The 23,042-nt window shown below is 40.1% G+C and overlaps 1 protein-coding gene and 1 pseudogene across 1 annotated transcript in view; both read right to left on the reverse strand.

The window, feature by feature from the left end:
- Positions 1-23,042, reverse strand: part of CCDC57 (coiled-coil domain containing 57) — a 3,049,962-nt gene that overhangs the window by 146,206 nt on the left and 2,880,714 nt on the right. The gene's annotated exons all lie outside the window — the stretch shown is intronic.
- LOC122800585 lies at positions 13,320-13,512 on the reverse strand (annotated as a pseudogene).

A 23,042-nucleotide genomic window follows, 5' to 3' on the forward strand; every position in this document is an offset into this window, starting at 1 on the left:
TAAAGTTCAGTACTCTTTAAGCTAAGTTCAGACAGTTTAGGTACCTATTATTAGTTAAGAGTTTTCCTTCTAAGAACCGTTTCGGTGTAATTATTTTTCTGTTCCTCTATGTAAATGTATATACCTCTGCATATTTAATTTGTATCAGTACTGTCTACCTTTCCGTATTTTCTAACAAATTTTTATTTATTTACCTTTATGATCTTGTGTCGGGAGCATTTATGAATCTGTTATATGAGAAGGGTATATTACTCACCACTACAGGTTGTCAAGCTGAACCATTCAGCTCTAAGCCAGACCATTTAGCAAATTACCAGTGGCATGCTTTATAACTGTATATGGACAACTGGTGGGACTCACGCCCAACAATCTGGGGTGGGGTAAGTTCTGCCATGCCAGGACATAATCTGCAGGGGAAGTGGAGAATTCTACCAGTCTTCCATGGGAACTGTGTGTGTATGTGAGTGTGTGTGTGTGTGTGTGTGTGTGTGTGTGTGTGTGTGTGTGTGTGTGTGTGTATGTAAGTATGTATGTATTTATCTAAGTAAGACTTTGCTGAAGGCAGTTACTGTGGGTAAGGGGCACCAGTAGTTCACAGAGACAGTGACGAGAAAGGTGCCTGGAGTGCTAGAACAATGACTGAGTTCAGTAAGTGGTCACTATGGAATCCTAGCTAAGGTGTGGATGTTGGAACTCCATGTTGAAGCAACAGTGCATATTTCTTGCATACTCTTGGAGACATGCTGCATTTGTTTGCATACTTTTTGTCCCCACTGTCTGCTAATCATCAAGCCTCCTCCCAGTCAACTGATCCATTTGTTCCCTCATCATCAAGGTTAATAGATGGCCATGAGGGGTTATCACCAAGGTGGCCATCAGAGGTAGGGCAAGTTTTTCTTTTATGGCCCAACCTCTCAGCATGTGCTTGGCTAAGAGGAACTGGGACATGCAAAGGGCTGACCACTCTGGTTGACCATCACTTCCACAAAAGACAATGCTAACAAGCAGCTCTGTCCACAACCCAAAAGCGTGGGAAGCAATTTCCCTAAGCTCCACCTAGGAAATCACACTCCCTATGTGTTCCCAGAGTGCCTGCAAACCTACCTTCTGGCCAGGAAAGATGAGATTATACACACACATACATATGTATATATATTTATATATACATACACACACACACACACACACATATATATATATATATATATATATACACACATATATATATATATATATATGTATATATATATATATATATATATATATATATATATATATATATATATACATATATTTATATATATATATATATATATATATATATATACATATATTTATATATATATATATATATATATATATAAAATGTGTATATATACATACATATATATATATATATGTATATATAGATATATAGTATATATACATATATATATATATATATATATATATATATATACATACATATATATATATATATATATATATATATAGGGTCTATATTAGATAAACAAAAGTTTATCTTACCGAACGCTAACATGAGTGAAAATCCCAGAACCCGAAACCGGAATTGTGAGATCGCAGTACAGTGAAGATGGAAATATTTGCCCTTTCCTCACTGTAGTGCAATCTCCGAGTTGGAATATATAATTAGCGGGGGGCACAGCCCCCCACAATTGCAGTTTCGAGTTCTGGGATTTTCGATAATGTCAGCGTTCGGTAAGACAAACTTTCAGTTATCTAATATAGACCCTATATATATATATATATATATATATATATATATATATATATAAATATACACACACACACACACACATATGTATATGTGTATATATATAATATATATATATATATATATATATATATATATATATATATATATATATATACATATATATTATACACACACACACACACATATGTATATATATTTATATATACATACACACACACACACACACACGCATGTGTGTGTGTGTGTGTGTGTGTGTGTGTGTGTGTGTGTGTGTAATGCATCCATATTTGTCTTTTTGCCAAGATGACAATCGTGGAACATCTGCTACAGACCATTGCTAATTAAGAAGAGCGCATGGAGACACCTGTCAAGTCCATGGTCATGCCAAAAGCAGACCCACTGATGAAACAAATAACTAGGGAGGCAGACCTCAAGGTGATTTCAAATAGCAATTTGGCTGCTTGTAGGAACTGGTGGTCGAGGACAGGAGTGAGTGGCTGTTAGTGGCTCACTCATCCCGGGTGTGGGGGGGTGACCTTGGCTAACAATGTGGGCGACATCAAGCAGGAACACTAGATGTTTACCCCATGGAATTGGAGTCTATTAGGACCATGCTGCTGTGTGTTAAGTCGTACTATGAGACAAAGAGAATTTAGCATGAGGACACATGTTTCCACTTGGAGGGCAACTAAAGTGGCATTCAGGAATGGATGGTGCTCTTCTGGGAGGTACAGGGTAGGCCACCCCAGAGAACCAGCCAGTTGACCCACTTCCTGTCATCTAACTCTTGCATGAGGGGATTCATAAGCAGGAATATATTGGACATATATCTCTCACCTCACCCAGGCATTCCTGGCTACTGCAAGTGTGGAATGAATTAATTGACTGGGTGAAGACTGAGGGGCCAGAGAGTTTGATCTTGTGGGGATGACAGATGCAAAATAAAGGTGTACCTGGTAGCCTATAAGTCATATGTCCACCAGCACAGACTGGATTATAGTGACTGGATTAGAATTCTCTTAGCCCAACACAGAAGGCGCTGAAAATGTAAAAAAGAATTTTAAAAAAATGCACTGCAAACTACTGCCGGTGTTACCTCTGAAACACAAGCTTACAAATGTCATAGCTCAGTTACATGCTTTAAAGCATGTACAGTAGAGAGTTGATTATCCGAATGTCGATTATCAGAAACGTCAGTTATCAGAACCAGCCTTCCAATGTTTTTGGGTAGGAAAAATCATAAATATGTAAACATTATATGTATTTGCTAAAGCATGTTTTTTCAGCTTGTAGCCAGCTTGTGTGTGAAAAATAATCTTCATTGTCCATCGGAATCGCTGAATGGTTGAAAAGTTTTCTACATGCAGAAAAAACAAGATTTTAGAAGTTTTTTTAACCAGTTCAATTGTATGTTTGATTATCTGCACAGTTTGGTTATCCGAACTACCCTAGGTCCCAATTAGTTCAGAGAATTAACTCTCTACTGTACTTAAATTACAAATAGATACTGAAGGTCAACCTTCTTCGGCAAAATGATAGAAATATTAACTACTGATGAAGTTAAGAAGGCCTTGCCTGCTTGTTTTCAAAAATGGGCTTTTCAAACTGACTCCTAAGGATGCTGACAATTTTGTTACACCTGGACAGAGACTGTTATGCAAATAAACTATGTTTAAAAATGAGCAAACTAGGCCTGTGGAAAAGTATTTATCAAATTCTGGTAACAGAAAATATCAGCTGTACAAATATCATGTTTTAAACAGGAGAGAAAGGTCAGATTGTGTGCAAGCAATGGTTCACATTATTATACCTGTGAAAATCGTAAGCAAAGAAAAGCATGCTATTAATGGTAGTGAGCCTATGTAATGTGACAAATCGTCTTCAAGAATTGATAAGTCAGTATTTTACTACTGTGCTACTGTAAAGTGCAATGTCTTAACTGATGGCAGGAAGGTACTGAAACTCCCAGATTCAGGTAGTATTGTCACACTTATAAAACCATAGTATGTGTAGAAAAAAAGCCTTTACTAAAAAGTAGATGACGCAGTATATGTTCATAGTCCTTGTGAAATAAAAGTGCTTCATGCATTTAGCAAGATGGCAGACAAATGCACACAGCTACATATCTTTCTGAATCGTGAGTTGTAGCTTGTGCACAGCTGCTTTGCTCATTTTAATGCTTAACAATCATGTTCAAGGTCTTCAATAGAGGTGTAGCTAGCTATTCTGGCATCAGTGCCATCATCCCATATGGCACAATCCTCAACTCTAAGATGATGACCAAAAATAAAAAGAAGGTCCTCTGCCCTAACAACTCTGTAAGCAAGCAGCTGCTACATACCGTGGAGCAATAAAGCACTGAAGTCTTGATGGGATGTGACTCCTCTCCTTTTAAACTGCAGCAAATGAAGATAAGAAACAGTACCTATTCAAGTAGAACTACGAGAAGCTGTATCTGGAAAGGCAGTTCATCTTGCTGTTGTAGTTCCCAAGTAAAGAAGTCATATGATAACAAAGAAATATTATCCCCACATCAAACATTTATGAAGGCAATGGGAAGAAATCCTTATGACAAGCCACCTTCTCCGTATGGGGAAGGGACCTAGCAAGGGAATAAGCCTACAGAAACACCTCTGCATAACCAGTAAGGTAGAGGGAGCAACAAAGATGAGGGAATGCTTTTAAAAAGCCCTAGAGATACAACAAGTTGGTAAGGATACTTTGAGAAGAATATATACCATTCATAGATGTATATGTCAGCATACACCAAAGACAGGTTAGCCTGCAGGAGAACAACTAGCAGAAGGAAGGAAGATATAAGGTACTGTAGCCTAAAGATGTTTCAAAACACTGAGCATAAATGACTGCTTGAATTGAAAAGAATGAATCTCTCACTGAAGGGGTGTATTCCAAATGACTGAAGTTACAAAGTATGGAATGTGCCCTCTTTCCATCAAGCTAAATCATAACATATTCCAAAATGTAGAATTCTAAGCAGCAAGTGAGTGTTTAGTAGGAGGAAATTATCGATAAGTAGGACATCACTAATAAAGGAGTATCGGGTCAAAGTTCTAATCTCATTTATGTCAGTGGAATACAGAAAACTCAAGTAAGGGAAGACTCTAGGCAAAAGATATTTAAAAGTTATGTACTCGCCGTAACTAGGCATCTGTGTTGCCCATTTTCATTCTTCCTAAATGAATGGGTTACGGATCCGATCTTTGGATCCAATTCATCCACATACCTCACACTTTTTATCCAACTCTCGAGCTCCTCCCTCTACCCACAATGCCCAAGTCCATCCTCAATACCTCAGATCAAGTTTGTTGCCATAAAATCTCCATAAATTAGATAGAGAAAGGGATAGCTGAAATAATAGGGCTCAAACACATAAGTATTAGTTCCAATAAATAATCCAACATATTCCTCCATAAGATTTTAGGAAGGGGGGTGGATGGGGGGAAGTTGAGGAAGAATGAAAATGGATAACACAGTTATGGTGAGTACATAACTTTTAAATCTGATGCTGTCTTTTCATTCTTTCTCAATGAATGGGACAGAGTAAACAGCTGCATCAGTCTTGGGTTGCCCTCATGGAAGGATATTCCTGAGAACCACTGAGCCAAAGGCAGCTCTGATTCTGGATATTAGATCCAATTTGTAATGAATAACAAAGGTGTGAGCACTGGACCAAAATGGCAACAGATCTAGTTGAGTGAGCTTTTGGTGGTCTTGGTAGGGAAATGCCTTGTTGAGAAGAGATCCAAGAAATACAATCTGTAATCCATTTAGCTAATGTAGCTTTACAAAATGGATAACCCAGTTTTTTGGTGAGAAGGAAACAAATAGTTGATCTGATTTTCTGAAATGTTTTGTTCTGTGTAGATACAAATATAATTGTATGTGCATATGTATGTAGGAGATGTAGCATGTATTCTCCTTTGCTGGAAAAATTTTGAAAAAAAACCTGGTAAATGAATGGATTGGTTAATGTTAGACTCCCAAACCACTTTAGGTAAAAAAGAAGGGTTTGTTCATAAAGTAACCCTGTCTTTATGGAAAATAATGTAGGGAGTCTTTGATGAGAGAGCCCTGGAGTTCAGAAATTCTTTTTCCAGAAGTGATAGCTACAAAGAAGGTTCTTTTCCTTGGTAGGAATCTTAGATCATTTTTAGCTGAAGGTTCAAATGGTTTTTGAGTCAGACCTTGCAGCACTACAGTCAGATCCCAGGGAGGTGAAGGATAATTTATTGGTGATCTAAGGAGAAAAATACTTTTTAGAAAGGCTTTATATAGGTTGGAAAAAGCCAAATAATAATTTCTGTCTCTTGTATGAAAGTTTGAAATGGCTGCCAACTGCAGTATAATCATAGAAAAGCTAGCTCTTTCTTTAAAAAGAACAGCCAGAAATTCAAAAACAGCAGAAAAAGGGTCAACATCATTTTTCAATGTCCAAAAGGAAAATCTTTTCCATTTGCTCTTGTTAGCCTTCTTAGTGGAGTAGTTTTGCAAGGACAATACAATAATAAGTACTGGGGAAGAAAGCTTGAGCTGTCTCACAATTAATGGAAGTGGAGAAACCATGTGGTCTGTTTGAGGGCCAGGACATTGGGATGACTCATCCCTGAGGGGTGTGAGAGGAGATCTGAAGCTGGGTCCAGTATTCATGGAGGATAACAAAGATGAGACCAAAGGAAGGGGAACCACACCCATCAAGGCCAGTAGGGGGCAATGAGGATGACTGAGCTCTTCAACCGGGTTGCTTTCTGTAGAAATTTGGGAATCAAAGAAAGTGGAGGTTAAGCATAAAGGGGACTGGATGGCCAAACATGGATTAGAGCATCTCTTGATGAGTCCCCTTGAGGGGGGATCAAAGCAAAATAACTGCTGCACTTGTTGTGGGGGGACACAAACAGGTTGCAGCAAGGTTGGCAACAACAATGGAAAATTACTTCTGCCACTGTTTCCTTGAGAGGCCACTCATGAGGTATCAGAATGGACCTGCTTAATTTGTCCACTAATATGCTGGTTTTCCCCCTGGAATGTGAACTGCATCTAGAAAGAGGTTGGTGGCAACTGCCCATTGCCACACTCTTACAGCCTCTCTGCAAAGAGGGTGAGATCAGGTTCCATCTTGTTTGTTGATGTACTAGAAAGCAGACATGTTGTTGGCCTGAACTGCAACAGTCCCAAGAGGAAGGACATCTTGGAATGCCTGTAATGCTAATAGGACTACTCTCATCTCCAGGAAACTAATATGAGAATTGGTTTCTAAGGGAACCACATGCCTTGGGCTGTTCTTTCAAAGTAATGCCACACCACCCCAATTGGGAGGCGTCCATAGTCACCATGGCCAATGGGGTCGGTAGAACAAAGGGTTGACCTAGACAGATGTTGTTCAACTGTATCCACCAATGGATGCGGTGTTTTGCAGATTGGTGTAAGCTTGACTGGAAAGGATAGGGGTTGTCGGAGAATAGACCACTGAACAGCTAGAGTCCATTGAAGAATAAGCATATAGTATCGTGCTAAAGGAAGCAGAACTACTGGTGCTGCCATAGATCCCAGTGCTTAAAGAATGAATCTGGCTGGAGGAGACGGATGGGAAAGAATCTGATGACCATGAGATCTGAGTGTGTCTACGCGATGAGTTAGTAAGGATGCAATTTGCGTTGTCATGTTCAGATGTGCAGCAATGAACTCTAGGGTCTGTACTGGTGTTAGGTTTGATTTTTGGCCTAATTAATTGTTATTCCCAGTGAGTAACAAATCTAGAGCATACAGTCCCTGGATTGTGAAGGAGATGCATAGAGGGGATGCTGAGGAGCCAGTCATCTAAATATGGAAACACTCGGAATCCTCTGAGTGTCAAGTGAGATGCCACCACTGCCATACATTTGGTGAACATCCTGGAGGCTGCGATGAGTCCAAAGGGCAGGTCTCTGAATGGATAGACTGGCTCCCAGCTAAAAGTTTAAGTGTCTTTGGGAGCATCTGTCTATTTTGATGTGATAGTATGCGTCCTGAAGATCTATAGAGCGCATTCAGTCATCCTTGTGAAGAAATAGCAGAATGAACTGTACCATCACCATTCAAAACTTTGACTTTTTCATATAATAATTCAGTTTGCTTACATCCAAAACTGGTCTCAGGTCCCCTGTCTTTTTGGGCACTAACAAGAAACGTGAGTAAGTTTCAAATCCTGTTTGGTCTGGTGGAAGACCTCTTGGATGACTCTTTTGTCTAGCAGGTTTTGAATTTCTTGTGCAGATGCCTTCCTCTGACTGGGTGGAATGTTGGGAAGCTTATTTCTTTTATAGATTGGGAGTTGGAAAAATAGTATGGAATAGCCTCTGGATATAAGTTTAGCACCTAGGAAACTTCTGCTATAGCTCCCCAGGCATACAGGTGCAAGGCCAGTCGTCCCCAACTGCCTTCAGAGTTGGGCAGTCAGGCAGCACTTCAGAAGTACTGAAAGGGTCTGTCCAGAAAGGAATCACAGAAACCCTGATTTTCTGGCCCTTCTCTGCCTCTGGACGATGTCTACCATTGAAACTGCCTCCTCTGCCTCTGGAGGACTTGTTCCCATGTGGATCCTGGAAAGGTCCCTGAGATTTGTGGAAGCCTCTCTGATTCCTAAAAAAGGTTTGTTGAGGGGTAGAAAACTTGATTCCCATAGCAGACAGGGTCTTCCCATCTTGTTCATTGTGGGTAAGCATTTTTTTTTACAGCTGGACCAAATAAAGATGTACCATCAAATGGAGCATTGATGAAAGACATCTTGAAAAACTCCACAAAGTCACACAACCGCATCCAGGCATGTCTCCTTATGACAATGGCTGAACCAGCAGCCAGTGAGGTACCTCCAGCTGCAAGAGAAATCAACCTCATGGAAGTGTTGGAAACTGACAGCATGGCCAGTTGAGAGAATGATCTTTTGAATTCCTCTGCGGGCGTGGACTCAGATGGAGAATTTGACAGCTCCTTAGTCAAATCTCTCTGCAGTTTTGTGAAATGTGCCAGGTAGGTAAAGGACCTCAAGGTGAATGTTAATGAGGCAAAGGCTCACTTTCTGAATCTGTCCAGTGCCCTACACTCTAAGTTTGGCAGATGGACATATTACCTCTGTTCTGTTAGCTCTTTTTTACTGGCTGATGCCACCACCATAGCATCTACAGGGACTCCTGTGGGATGTATCCTTAGGGGGAGTTTAGAATTTGTCAGGTCATCTCAGTACAGGCTCAATGGCATCCAGCTCCTTCCATGCCCAGCAGGAAACTAAATCAATGAGCTTATCCACTTGTGGTAACCCAAGATGTAGATATGCCAGAACCAAAAGCTTCCAAAAATACTGATTCCTCTGGAGGAGGATTATCGGAAGACCAAATACCTTTCTGCCTGAGGATCGCTAATATGTCTCTAAAGCAGACACCATCTAGTGGTGATCTAGGGATCCCTTCTCCTTCCTCAAAATCAGTATCCTCCATGAGGGATTCTAATGGGGAATACATATGTCTCCGCTTGCAAGTTCTCTTCCAATGGATCTCATCCGGGGAATGGTCAGGGGAGGTATCTGAAGAGAGAGGGAGTTCCTCTACAGGAAATGATTGGAAGTTAGTGAAATGGATGTCCCTGTGGAATAGGCCTGTACAATTCAGAGCTCAGAACTGAAGAGAGAATAGGGAGTGGATCTGAGCGATGAGAGACTGAATCTCTAGGAAGAGAAAAAGCTCTTTCCATAATCGCAAAAGCAGACAGGCCCAGAGAAGCTGTGGCCACCTGCACTGGAGCCAAGACTTCCAGTACTGGTAGATCACAACTCCTACTGGATCTGTGGCTAGAGGAGGGAGCCAGGTCCAAGGCTCTGAGGGGCAAGGATGGGTCTGATAACACTGGAGTAGATCCCATCCCCACAGACCTGACCTCAATGCTTCAGCTACGGGACCTTTCCGATCCAACTGTATAGGTGTGAACTGGTCAGGGATGTTGTCGGAGTTGAAGAAGTGATTTTCTTCTGATTCAACTCTGGGCCTCTCAGGGCTATTGGATCCTGGGGCTCTGAAAACAAAGGATGGATAGGAGAAGGAGACAGTATTGTGTGAGTAGTGGTTGGAGGACTCATGGATCCAACAGGGGACAGAGGTGGAATAATCCCCACCTAGATCTGAGCTCTGAGAAACTTTCGCATCATCCTATTGACATCCGCTTCTGAGAGACTTCTGGAGGACTTGGAGGATGTGGTGGGCTAGAGCCTGGAATGCTTTTTTGGAAGTTTGCATGAAGGGAGAGTGCAAAGTAGGAGAGACTGGATCCTGGATGAATTCTGGAGAACAAGCTCTTTGACTGTGTTAAGAGCCAGGTTTTGGATCCAAGGGCCTAGGATCTGAGACCAGAGTTGTGGGATGATCGGATCTGAAACTTTATGATCTAATGAATTCAGATCTGTAGAACAAACCTTCAGGTCAGATTCGAAGATTTCGAAGTCCTAGGGGACTTCCAAAGGTGCAGATTTAGAAATTTTGCTGGGGGTTTGAGCCCCTGAAGAAGGTGCTGAAGCAGAAGGAAGGAGTCCTTTCAAAATAAGTTTGCTGCTTCTGTCAGCTAATGCCCTGGAACTGAACTCAGCACAAATATTACAATTAGTATCTAGATGGGCAGCTCTGAGTCAATAAATACACTCCTTGTGGGCATCCAAGTTAGGGATTTTACGCCCGCAAGAATTGCATTTTTTTTTCATCCTGTCGGCTTGTCAGCAATGACAGGAAAGTAGGTATCAACAGTCCTTCAATAAAAAGGACTTTGTTTAGAAAATATTAATAAGGAACAATATAAAGACTTTTTTTTGTTTTTTTAGAAGAGGTAGAAAAAGAAGGAAAAGAAAAAATTACCAGCAACAGTAATCAAAGAATTACCCTGTGGTTAAGAGTATGACAGAGAATGCCAACTATGGTAAAAAAGGAAATACTATTTTAAAATAGTAAGAGTCTGATGCTGAGAAAACCAAAAGCTAAGAATGCGGTAGAGAACAAGAAAAGGGAAAAATTTAAGCAAAGATGACAAATTCACTTATGAGCCAATTAAGATAAATGCTTGAGAAAAGGACCCTACATCTGAGCACGATGGTGGGAAATGAGATCTGAAATATTGAGGATGAACTAGGGAATTATGGGTAGATGGAGGCGCTCAGGAGTTGGATCCAAAGTCTAAAGTATGCTGTCAAGTTGGACCCGAGGATCAGATCTGTAACCCATTTGTTGAAGAAGAATGAAAAGGACTATATCAGATCTGTAAGGTAAGGGAAAAAACTGCAAACAAATTTTGTTCTAGGATACTCTTTGCAGACAGAAAGCAACCATGAAAAGAAAAAGAAAATTAGGAGGTGATGTTTGCTCATCCTGAGAAAGAAGGAGAGAAAACATAAGGTAGTGTATAATGAGCATATACTCATGATCATCTTACTGAGCAAAAATGGAGGAACCTTAAACAAAAGCAGGAGGTTTTATACATTCTGGATCATGAAAAGGAACTAGGAAAAAAAGGAATAAAGGTGAAAAGTTACATGAAACTAAAGAATGTCATCACAAGTTGCCTTTCTTTGGAGCAATTAGACATTAAGATCCCAGTGCTTGTATTGGCAGGAAAGGAGGAGATGCCTTTTACCTGAATACAAGCTAACCCCGTTGAAACTCTAGAGATGGCCATGCTCCAGGTAAGCTGCAAAAATTTAAGCAAGGCACATTGGGAAGATGACTCTTTGAACACAACAATGGAACATATAGTTAAGAGTTGTAGGTGGACAGAGCTAAACTAAATATTCCCAATTCTTACCCATATACTGAGACACAAAATGATTTACTGTGCAGAACAATTAAGGACAGTACATCAACTATTACTGCCCAAACCCTTCAGGAACACAGTGAAGAGGTTAGCATACAATACTAGGACAACATCTAGACACAGACTAGACTAAACCATAGATCCTAGCAAGGTTATACTGACCAGGAATAATGACAAAAATTAAAAGCTTCTGTGCAGGATCCCTTGAATGCCAGAAGATAGACCCTTACACAGGCTTTAAAAATCCTTTGATTCCAATGCACATCACAGAGGTGCCATTTGAACATATTGCTATGGATATTGTTGGGCCATTGGTAAAAATCTAGCAATGGGTTTCAATACATTTTGGTTACTTTGGACTATTTAAATAAGCATCCTGAATTCAGGCTGAGGGGGGTTGCAGGACCTTTTCCTGGACCACTGATTACTGAAGGAGATCCAGCTGAGACACAACCCAACTACAAAAATAGATCATCACAAGCATGATGCTAAAGATTTGTCAAAGGTAACACAAGCATGGAAAGGCAGAAGTTCCGAAACTGCAAGTGCAGTTGGATGTGCATTCACATTTGCTAGCAATGGTACACTGACTATGCTAAGGAAACTGGAGAGCTGCAACAGTGGGGAGAAGACACATGTAGCTGCTAAATATGACAAGGGAGCATCACGTAAAAAAATCATATTAAAGCAGCACTGTAACTGCAGTTCTGTACTAATTTTCAACTTGCAGTGGATTATCATTACAGGTTGACCATCACGCTATAGTCTGCAATAAGCATCATGCACACACACACACACACACACACACACACACACACACACACACACACACACACACACACATACACATTTTGCTGTCTATTCTCCTGGTTGCTGGGCTATTCTCCTGAATGTGGCCTTCTGCCACAGCATTAGTTGTTATGGTTAAATGCTGGTATTTATGACACTGCCCTTCCATAATGTTCAGACCATATGACATGCCTGGTACACAGTACTTCATTTTGGTGTGCTGACTCTGTAACTGCCACAGCAGTATCTACATTTAGCAAATGCTCACATTAAGATACTGCTGCTGACTGCAAATACCTGCAGGGGAAAGGTCCTGTGACCTACCAGCCTGATATATATATATATATATATATATATATATATATATATATATATGGTTCCAGTGGTATTTGGACAACTTTCCTGACAGTTTTGTGTGGTTGACAGGAATGCCAGCTGGCACTGCAATGAGACTGACATAATAGCGAGGTTGGGGACTATGTCTTTTCCTGGTATTATGTAATGTTTGACTTGGTATATCTATCAGCAGGGGTATATGGGATCTCTGGATCTATGCAAGTACGTCTTCAGAGTGATGGCTAAGAAACTATGGAGTGCACTAGCAAAGTACATGGCAGACAGAAAATTCACAGAGGCTTTTAAAAGGTCAGTGGGCACATGCTGAAGGTGAGGGAGAAGACAGGGAGGAAGGTGATGTAGAATACTGGATGCACTTTAATGGCAGACAGTGGAAGCTTAATATGTCCTGCTGCTGCCAAGTAGATGTAATATGTTACGGGAAGGTGGGCAAAAGTGTTTTGTTGATGTAGGTAAAAGGGATGGAATGATGTGCATCAGTGTAATATAAGAAAAACAGAAACAAGAAATAATGACAAAGACGCAACAAACATTGTAGAGTTGGAACAGATTAAGAGGAAGCAAGAGACATTATATATAAGGGCTGTGAATCAATCATCCTCAAAGACAGCAGAGGAAGCTACAATAAAAAGAAAAAAAATAGAAGTAATGCAAGAAAGGAAACAAAGGATAGAATTTTGCCTATGGATTTTACTTTTTAACCTATTTTCCCCATGCCTGCTGTTTTCAATTAGCAATAATCGTGCCTCGCATAAACCTCATTAGCTATGATATTGCCACCGCTCAAAGCTCCTGCGCCTGCTGTTCATCAAGTCTCCCTCAGTTAAACTCTACTCAATTATTACCCCTGTACAGTACAGGTGTGAGAGACACAAGATCCATAGGAGTTTCAAGGCTATTTTACTGTAATGAACACGCATACCTTGCCAATACCCATCTTCTAGATTTACCTCCTTTCTCAAGGAGGAGGTGTCAAGTTAGTCTTGAGGTATATTTGAGAGCACCCAACCATTTGTCTAGCTTATGTTTAAAGAAAGATATTGAAGTGCACTGCTTAACATGCAAAGGAAGTTTACTCCATTGAATGGGGTAGTAGTCTTCTCCTGTTTGGCATCTCCTGGGTCCTCTCCTGTTTGGCGTCTGCTTCTCGGACGTCCACGGCAACACGAAGGGACTCTGGCTGACCAAGTTCACAGACGACTGCAAGCTGGGAGCCATTATTAACTCCCCAAGTGATGTAGACATCCTACAGAAAGGCCTCACTGAGACCAATGACTGGTGTCGAAACCATGGCCTTAAGCTTAACACCAAAAAATGTGTCGTCATTTCCTTTGGGAAAAACTCAGTTCCCACTAATTACCACATCAATGGGAGCCCACTGAACCCTGAAGGCATTATAAGAGATCTGGGGACACAGGTTGACAGCAACCTCTCATTTGGCCACCACATTGCCACTGTGGTCAGAAAGTCCTTCTATGTGGCACATCTCATTAACAAGGGTTTTGCATCCAGGAAGAAAGAGGTCATCATCTCTCTCTACTCTTCCCTCATTAGGCCAATCATCGAGTATAATGTCCCATTTGGCATGTACCTCACTATACACATGCAACAGCTGGAAAGGCCACAAAAGTACCTCACGAAGGGGATCCTAGGCCTTAAACACATGTCCTATATGGACAGACTCAAAAAACCTCCAGCTATTCTCTGTCTCACATCGTCTACTAAGAGGCGATCTCTGCTTGACTTACAAAGCCATGTCTGACCCAGATCTGTTAGAAATGCTACATCTAAAGAAATCCCAATCCCTCCGCACCACACGCTCCAGAGACCTCAACCTCATAACCACAATCAACAGAACATGCTGGAGGGGCAGGTTCATAACCCAGAGACCGCCCATGCTCTGGAATAGACTTCCCATACATGTCAAGCAGAGCACCTCACTGGCCCCTCTTCAACAGAAATCTTGATGAGTGGATGGGAAATAGAAAATTCACTTGGGGGATCACTCCAATGGCTCTACTTGATAGAGGCACTGGGAACTAACATCAGGTGGCGTGATGCCAGGGCACTTTTATGGGCAAGCCTTGTAAAGGCTCCAGGGCCATTAGCCTAGTACACACCTATGAACCTATGACTCTGCTGACCAAGGTTCAGGCCTCTTACTCTTGCATTAGATGAGATTACAGGTTTACACTTTCTTACTAGTCTTGCTGTCTAGGGAACAACTGAGATGCCTAGCCCAAATGCCCAATTACCTCAAAGCACTGTCTAGTTAAGTGACTTGCTCAAGGTCACAAAGTAGGTAAAAGAGAGCTGGAGGAATCAAACCGTGTACCACAAGAACTACAGCTCACACCCTTAACCCTCTGTACCAAGACATTTGACAAGCTACCTGTATCAGTACTAGGACCCCCCCCCGCCATGAGTTTCCTTTGCATTCAATAATTAAGGCTACAATTTACATTGACTAAATCTTTAGTTCTTTTCAATACTCCAGTACCTGAATGCGTTGCAAAGGTGAAATTTCCAGCAAGAGGTTCTCCGGTTTGATCCTCGACTGGGGTGCCTTCTGTGTGAAGTCTGCATGTCATCCCTGTGGTTGCGTGGGTTTCCTCCGGGTGCTCTGGTTTCCTCCCACATCCCAAAGACATGCTGTAGGTGGATTGGACACTCTAAATTAGCCCTAGGCATGAGTGTGTGTGTGCGTGTGTGTGCCTTCTGTGGAAGGTTGGGTGCAGGGCTGGCAACTCGACACTGTAAAACTCCACTGGCAATCATAAGCGGACAAGGTGATCCGCTGTGGCGACCCCTAACTGGGAAAAGCAGAAAGAAGAAGATGGAGCCTACTATCAATTGCCAGAAAAGTAATAACAAGGAATTGGAAAAGCGACAATATCCCCTCATTTAATGAATTCAGAAACATCGCTTCTGAAGTTAGACATCTGGAGATTATTACAATAAGAACCAGAACTACAAGAATCACTTCCTCATATAACTCATGGAAAGGACTAAGTGAACTCTTAAACAAGCAATGCTTATCAGTTGGAAATATATGTAAATACTTATACATATTTAATTGACTATTAATAGACACCCTGTATAAACAGTAATTTATTAGATGTTTTATGTTTTTTTTTCTCATTTATTGTTAGGAAAAATTTTAAGCTCTGTTATATCTGATTTTGACCTAGTTAATTATTGTTATTGAATCTTTTATGGTTGTTGATTTGAAAACCCAATAAAAAATTATCAAAAAAAAAAATGAAGGCTACTACTGGGCACTGGCTTGGTGAGGTAAAAGCCTGTCCCCAAATTGTGCACCTCAATATGTTTCTTCCCTCAAGAAATTGTGGCTATACGTGTCTTGCCATATCCCCCCCTCCTCTAAGATGAACATTCCTATTCTGCACTGCCAGCTTCTTCGAGCACCAGTGTCTCTAATCAAACAAGGGTCCTCTGGACTTTAGATAGGGCCTTATCACTCTGCTCCACCATGCTTGGCTAATTTTATCTATATATTTTAGGTTCATGGGTACTTTTCAAAATTTCCCTCTAGCCCAAAGGAGGGCAAGACAAGGTAGACCGGGAGAGAATCTGAGGCTGCCCATCCAATTATCTAAGTTTACCCTGAAGGTGGCAAGGGTGCTACTCTGCTTGATTTGTAGTGGATGTTTGTTCCAGAGGTGAAGGACACATTGGGATGTGAGTCTATCACACTGATGTATCTTACTTATTTGCTGATGAAAGTTTAGTTACTTTAACAGAGTATTTGATGTACCTTTAGTTCTGTGAAGGAATAGGAGATCAAATACAGTTGAATCTTTCATGGCACAAGAGGCTAGACAATCTCCACAGTAGAGTCTATAAGAGACTGAATACAGAGAAACAGCTACCAGTCTTTCCTGATAACCAAGATTTTTGAGGCCACTGATTTTGTTTAGTTATGAATCTCTGAGGTTTCTCAACTGGGTCTATATTAGAACACCGAAAAGACCAAATGTTGAACGGCTTAAAACATGAAAATGCCATTCATCGAAATCGCTTTTGTGGGGGGCTGCACCCCCTGCTAATTATATATACCAACTCCGAGATCACACTACAGTGAGGAAAGGGCAAATTTTCTGATCTTCACTGTACCGCAATCTCACAAAAACCTCGATGAAAGGCATTCTCGAGTTTTCAGCCGTTCGACACTTGGTCTTTTTGTTGTTTTAATATAGACCCTTTTCAGCTTGTGTGATGTATTTAGATAAATATATGCCACATGGTGCATTATATTCAATAATAGATAAGATATGAGTAAAGTTGGATTTAAGACTTCTTTGACTCTAGTCAAGATGTCTTTGGAAATTAGATGTGCCATATAAAAAAATTTCTGAACTACTGTGCAGAAATGGTGGTCAATTGATGGGGAATTTATCAACAAGAGTACCTAGATCCTTTACAATAGTGTCTGATTGGAAGGCTACAATTCCTACATGGTAAGTGAAAATGAATTGTTTTCTAAAATAAACTATGCAACATTTTTTTACATTTAATTTGAGACAATAATCCATGCAATAATTGTTAACATGATCTACATGAGTATTAATGATTTCACTTCTTACAGAAGAAAAGCTGAAAGACACAACAACAACAGAAAGTGCTTTTTTTCACTTCATTTCTTAACTTTCAGAGTTACATGTGAAACTGATGGACTTGAAAAAGGAATAAGGAAAATTAATATTCCACATGATGATTCTGTGACTTATAAAAAGCTCCTACTTTAATATCTATGTAAATTGTTACAAATTAAAGCAGATATGAGTAAAGATTAAAATCTCACCTGAAGAGTAGCATTTTGGGTGTAACAACCCCTCCCTTCACCAGGAATATGAATCTAAGTGCGAGATGACAATCTACAGCATTACGACTTTTCAAGCATGACAGATCAATGTGCAACATTCAGAGTCACCACATGTATGAAGGTATATCACCCTGGACTCTGCCATATTGATTTTCCACACGGGCAATTTATTATTAAATATTTTAATCCCCCATATATCAGTCCTAACTACCCCTGCATTAACTTATCAGGTTCTACATCCACTTTCCACTCGTAGTGTAAAAATTGCATCATTTGGGATATACGTTGGACTGCCAAAGAGCAGCCTAATGAAAATGCTTTCAGAGGAAGAAAATCTGAAAGTACATTTCTGCAAAGATAAAAATCAAAAGAAACAATGCATTTTGTTAACACAAGCAAAATCACACACATGTATGTCTGTATATATATTGATAGATAGATAAACAGATTCAGACATACTATGCAACATCTGTTATAAAAAAAAAATCAGACACAGAACATAGGTATATATAACTCATTTCACTTAATCTCTAGGTCCTGTACAGAAAGGCAGACCCACCCCATACACAAAATCAAAGTTGCACCCCTTGCTGTCTGGCCCTTTGCTCAGCAAACATCTGTGTTAAGGGTAAACATAAACAACAGATGCTTGCTGCAGAACACAAACTCATTGGTTAGTGAGGGGGAGGTGCGGAATCACCTCAGCAGACAGCATCTAGTGTGTCTCAGAGGCCAGTAAATCAAATTATATCACAATTAATTGTATTCGACAATTCAGATGCCTTTCCTACATGTTCGCATTTGGAGCAAAGGAGGGGATTACATAATGTGTAACTTGGGAAAGAGACAGAACATGGATTCAGTGCTCTTCTTACAGCCACAGGACACTGAAGAACTTCTACCTCTACATTACGATCTGCGTTAAACTTACTCTGCCTTACTCAATCAACACTTCCGGGTGTCACAGTGAAAGTGCAACTGGCAGACTTATGATTTCAGCCAGTAGTTGGGAAACAGCTGTCCTTGAGAACGTCAGCAGGATTACACTACCCTGCTGACTGAGATGTTTAGCAAGACCAGAAATCATAAGAGAAAGGCATGCTCTGAACATGGATGTTACAAACACCAATGTTCAGGGAAAACTGTTCCCAGACCATCTGACTCAGCATGGCATGCAGCCACAGCTATCTTCAGTTTATTCTGTCGTAACAAAATTTAACCTGATTAACAATCAACCTTCTCCCTGCACAAAGATCAAAACTAATAGCCACAAATTCTGTAACTCCACTTTGCCCTCTTCTTACCATGCTAGTGCTACTCTTTATAGAGTTTTTATTAGTTCATATCAGTATTCCTCACTGAGTGTACCCATAGCTAGTCCTTTTGTTTACTATACATACTGCATTAAGTCAGACTCTACTAAATTACTGTTATTTTAATATTTTACTTTTGAAGTTGTTACTAGTACATCTGTGAATGCAGTAACTCACTGTAATAGAATGTTATAGACCTCAGACTAGAGCAGTTAACTCACAATTTACATGAGAGAGAGAGAGAGAATGGAAGGATAGATTAAAACAAATAAAACCACGTCCTTGAATGCTAGTTCATATTTCTACCTTTTAGAAAGGGAATGGGATATTCCTTCTTCTCCTCCCAAGTAAACAAAGGCAGAAGCAGAACTGCACATCTAGAACAATTTACACAGTGGGGATATCTGACAGGAAGAAACAGCATGCATAATGCATTAGGCTGAGGTGGAAGAGAACTGGGAAGCCAAGATACAAAGTGCCAGCTTTGAGGCCTGTGGGAGATGTAGAAGAGCCGGGGGGGGGGGGGGGGTAGGAAAACTCAACAGGTTCCTCTAAAACAATAAAGGATGATGAGGCCAGTTCAATATGTCATCAAAGGCAGAACATGAGAGCGCTGGTACTCACAACCACTATGGAAGATGGGAGGGGAAGTAAGCCAAAAAAAAAACTGTATTTCAGAGATAGTAATTAGCAATGGGTGAAGATAATAGTCATCCATGGCTGGTCTGCATGCCAGAGCTGGTACTCATCAATGTGTAACTAGGGGATAGAATCAGCCAAGAAAGAAATAGTAAAGCTAGAACTTACCACTGTATAGTGGAGAGGGAGTTAGACATCCAATACAGAACAGCATGTCGAATTTAAGAGAGGGATTCAGCCAAGTAATGTCAGCATGTCAGACTGGTACTCATCATCACGTGTGTGTGGGGGGTATCAACCAAGGCAGAACAACATACTAAAACTGGTATGCAGTACTCTGAGCAGACAAAATGGTCAAAAACTGAGCTGTAGCTGTTCTGACAGTTTGTTGAACAGTGACCAAGATAAAAAGTGCTACAACAAAGGGGAATTTTCTCATCTTCTTTGCTCAAAAATTCTAGACAAAGCCAACAATAATGGATGGATAAAAGGCAAAATCAGGGAAAATTCTAAATATTCCTCTCATTCACTTAAAACTTAATAGAACAACAGGTTTTGCATTGACATGCATTTTCTGAACATTAAGACGTATGGAAACTAATGTCTGGAATTACTATCTGACTGTAATCCTCAGTCATTTATCAGAACATCAAAAACTATAATACGGACAGGACAAAAATATGAGGCAAAATCAGAGACATTCATCAAAATTCTGGGCATCTGGTAAGTATGTAAGTATTGTGGTCCAAGAATACTTTTCAGCCACGATCAAGGCAGCAGACATTATACAACTAATATTCAGCAAGCAATATTCCATACGTATAGCAAGTATACAAAAAATAGGTAGTATGCAATAAATAAAATTAACTATAGGGAAAAGAAATTGTAGATAGTTAAATTACTTGTTAAAATAATTAAAAATATTAAATATGGATACTGCCAATTAATCCTCAAAAGAAAACACCTATTTCATTGTTGTTTGAATGTACATCTTATAACGTTTATTGACTGTGACTGCATTTACTGAGTTAGATATAGATAAATAGCTAGGGATTCTTGTTAGGAGGAGGGGAAGTTTGTCGTGGCAGAACAATATACCACAACTTGTGTTCACCACAGGACATGGGTGGCAGGGGAGTGTAAGAATATGGCGGACTAACTTAGTACAGCTGGTAGTCACCAGCATGAAAGGATGGAGAACATAAGAATACTTGCAGTCATCACTGTGGAAGGGTGAGAGGGAGCGGAGGTACGGTAGATCTTTCTTGTCAATGATCATGCTAAAATAAAGTTTCAAGTTTAGCTAAAATGTCAAAAAGAAGAGACATTCAGAACCAATGCAGGGCAGACATTAGATAATTCTGCAGGGAGGGAGCACACAACATGTGATAGTCTGTGGGAGAAGATAGCAATGGTTAATTTGCTGTGGGAATGCATGAGACAGCTACTGATGGCAATGAGGGGATGCACAAGGAAAATTGTAAGAATGTAGTGAAAGTAGCATGTTTTAGGAAAGTCAGTGGATAGGGAAGAATGATGAGAAAGGGAAAGAAAAGCAAGACTACGGAGAAGTGGAAAGGGAGTTAGCAAATGCACTCAGGGTGTAAAGCTGTTCATGAAAAGCGCAGGCACTTTTCAGAAATACAAAGGGGAAAATAAAAGGGTAGGCTGGTCAGACAATGAAGATGTTGACTGAATTATTCACTTCATTCTAAAACTAGCATTGTGGCAGGATGCCAACTTGCAGATACAGGAGGGGTCCACATACATAGATAAAGAGGTGTTCACAAAGAAAAATGATAAAATAGAGGAAATCAGACAGGTTAGGCTGAGATATGACAAGGGAAACATGCAATCTTTCAGCCTTGGTAATTAAGAAGCTGCCATAAGTTCTGATGGATCACTGATGTAACTGCACCATCTCTCCCAAAGCCCTGGAATGGTGCTGATGAAGTGCTGCCAGTGGTGCTGCTGTAAAAGGAAGGCTACAGGAAGGAAGTACACAACCACAACCCTCACACCCTTGGTAAGGTGATACATATGATACTAACAAGCAGTCATGTGGTCTACCTGAACACAATGAGCTAATGACAGATAGTATGGCTTAATGCTACAATGCTCCTGACAATCCGGGGTGGTACAATTCTCTGACATAACACTACAAAAAGTAGATAAGGGGTTACCTGCAAAGTGACTGCATTGGGATGTCTAGTAACTGTATTCAAACCCTGCATTATGTATCCTCTTTCTCTAAACTCACTGTACTTATACCTAGTGCCATAGAAATAGATCAGCAAGGATAACAACACAGAGACACACAAGATGCTTCTTTAGAAACTAAATAAAAAAGCATAGAGTGAAGTCTAAGTTGATTAGATGGTTGGGAACTGATAAGACAAAACAAAATAACCAGTAATAGCAGTCCTCTCCAGTGAGAAACCTGAAATAAGTAGGGTTACAGGAGGATATGGTGCTTGTGATGATGCTGCTTTTCATATTGATGGTTAACAGCACAGGATCGGAATAAGTCTGTTTGTCAACAGCAGTAGCACTAAAACATTAGGAAGAATAGATGGATCAGTATCCAGCACGGGGTAGAGAGATATGTGTAAGGTAGGATTTACTATAAACTTGGAGGAAGGATCTAACAGCTAAATGTGAGCAATGTAAGGTGATACTGGCTGCTTGCATGTGTTTTGTTCTTGTTTTATTTTATTTACTGTGTTGCATAGCTCAGCTCCTACATCTGCTAAACTGCTGCATACTGAACATTGGAGCTACACGCTACTAATTATGATCTTGCTACCAATCTCTAGACCACCAGGAAAGTTACTTATTTACTTCATCTGCTGCTGCTGAGTTAAGCTGTCTTTTTTTTGTTTTGTGTTTGCTCATCTCCTGGTGATTCTTTGACATACTGCAATTTTAACTTGTAACAAAGGGGAAAATAAGAAATATTAAAAGTGCATCCCCTACTGGCTTGCTTGTATTACTATAACTTACTGGCTTCTTGTGAATACTTTGCTGACTGTTTAACTTGTTTATTGTTGCACAGCTTAATTCCTATTTGTGCAAAACAAGAAAATACGCACTGAAACGAGGGTAATAGATGGAAAATACTGCTTTTATTAATAAAAACACAAGTATTAAACACTTTTGTCCCTCCAAGTTGGGACTTCATCAGAATACAACTTAGTCCAACACACACATAAATTAAACAGCCCTCCAATACACATAATAGGCTAATTAAACAGCCAATCATTTTAGTTAGAAACTTATACCACTCCCTTCTAAAAAATCATAAGTGAGTATACATAAAATGTAAAAAAAAAAAATCCTTTTAGGCCCATTGTTGCAGCCAGCGGGTCTAAAACTCACCCCTTGGCTGTTTTAGTTGATTTATGGGTCCAACCACTGGTTGAAAACACCCTACACTTGGTCAGGGATTCCTGGGATTTTCTTGGTCAGTTAAAGAGTGATCTATGGAACAAATATTTAACATTTCTAACAAATGATATTAAGG

The sequence above is a fragment of the Protopterus annectens genome, chromosome 4.part0, assembly GCF_019279795.1.
Source record: "Protopterus annectens isolate FY-2018-M chromosome 4.part0, PAN1.0, whole genome shotgun sequence".
Taxonomy (NCBI): Eukaryota; Metazoa; Chordata; order Ceratodontiformes; family Protopteridae; genus Protopterus; species Protopterus annectens.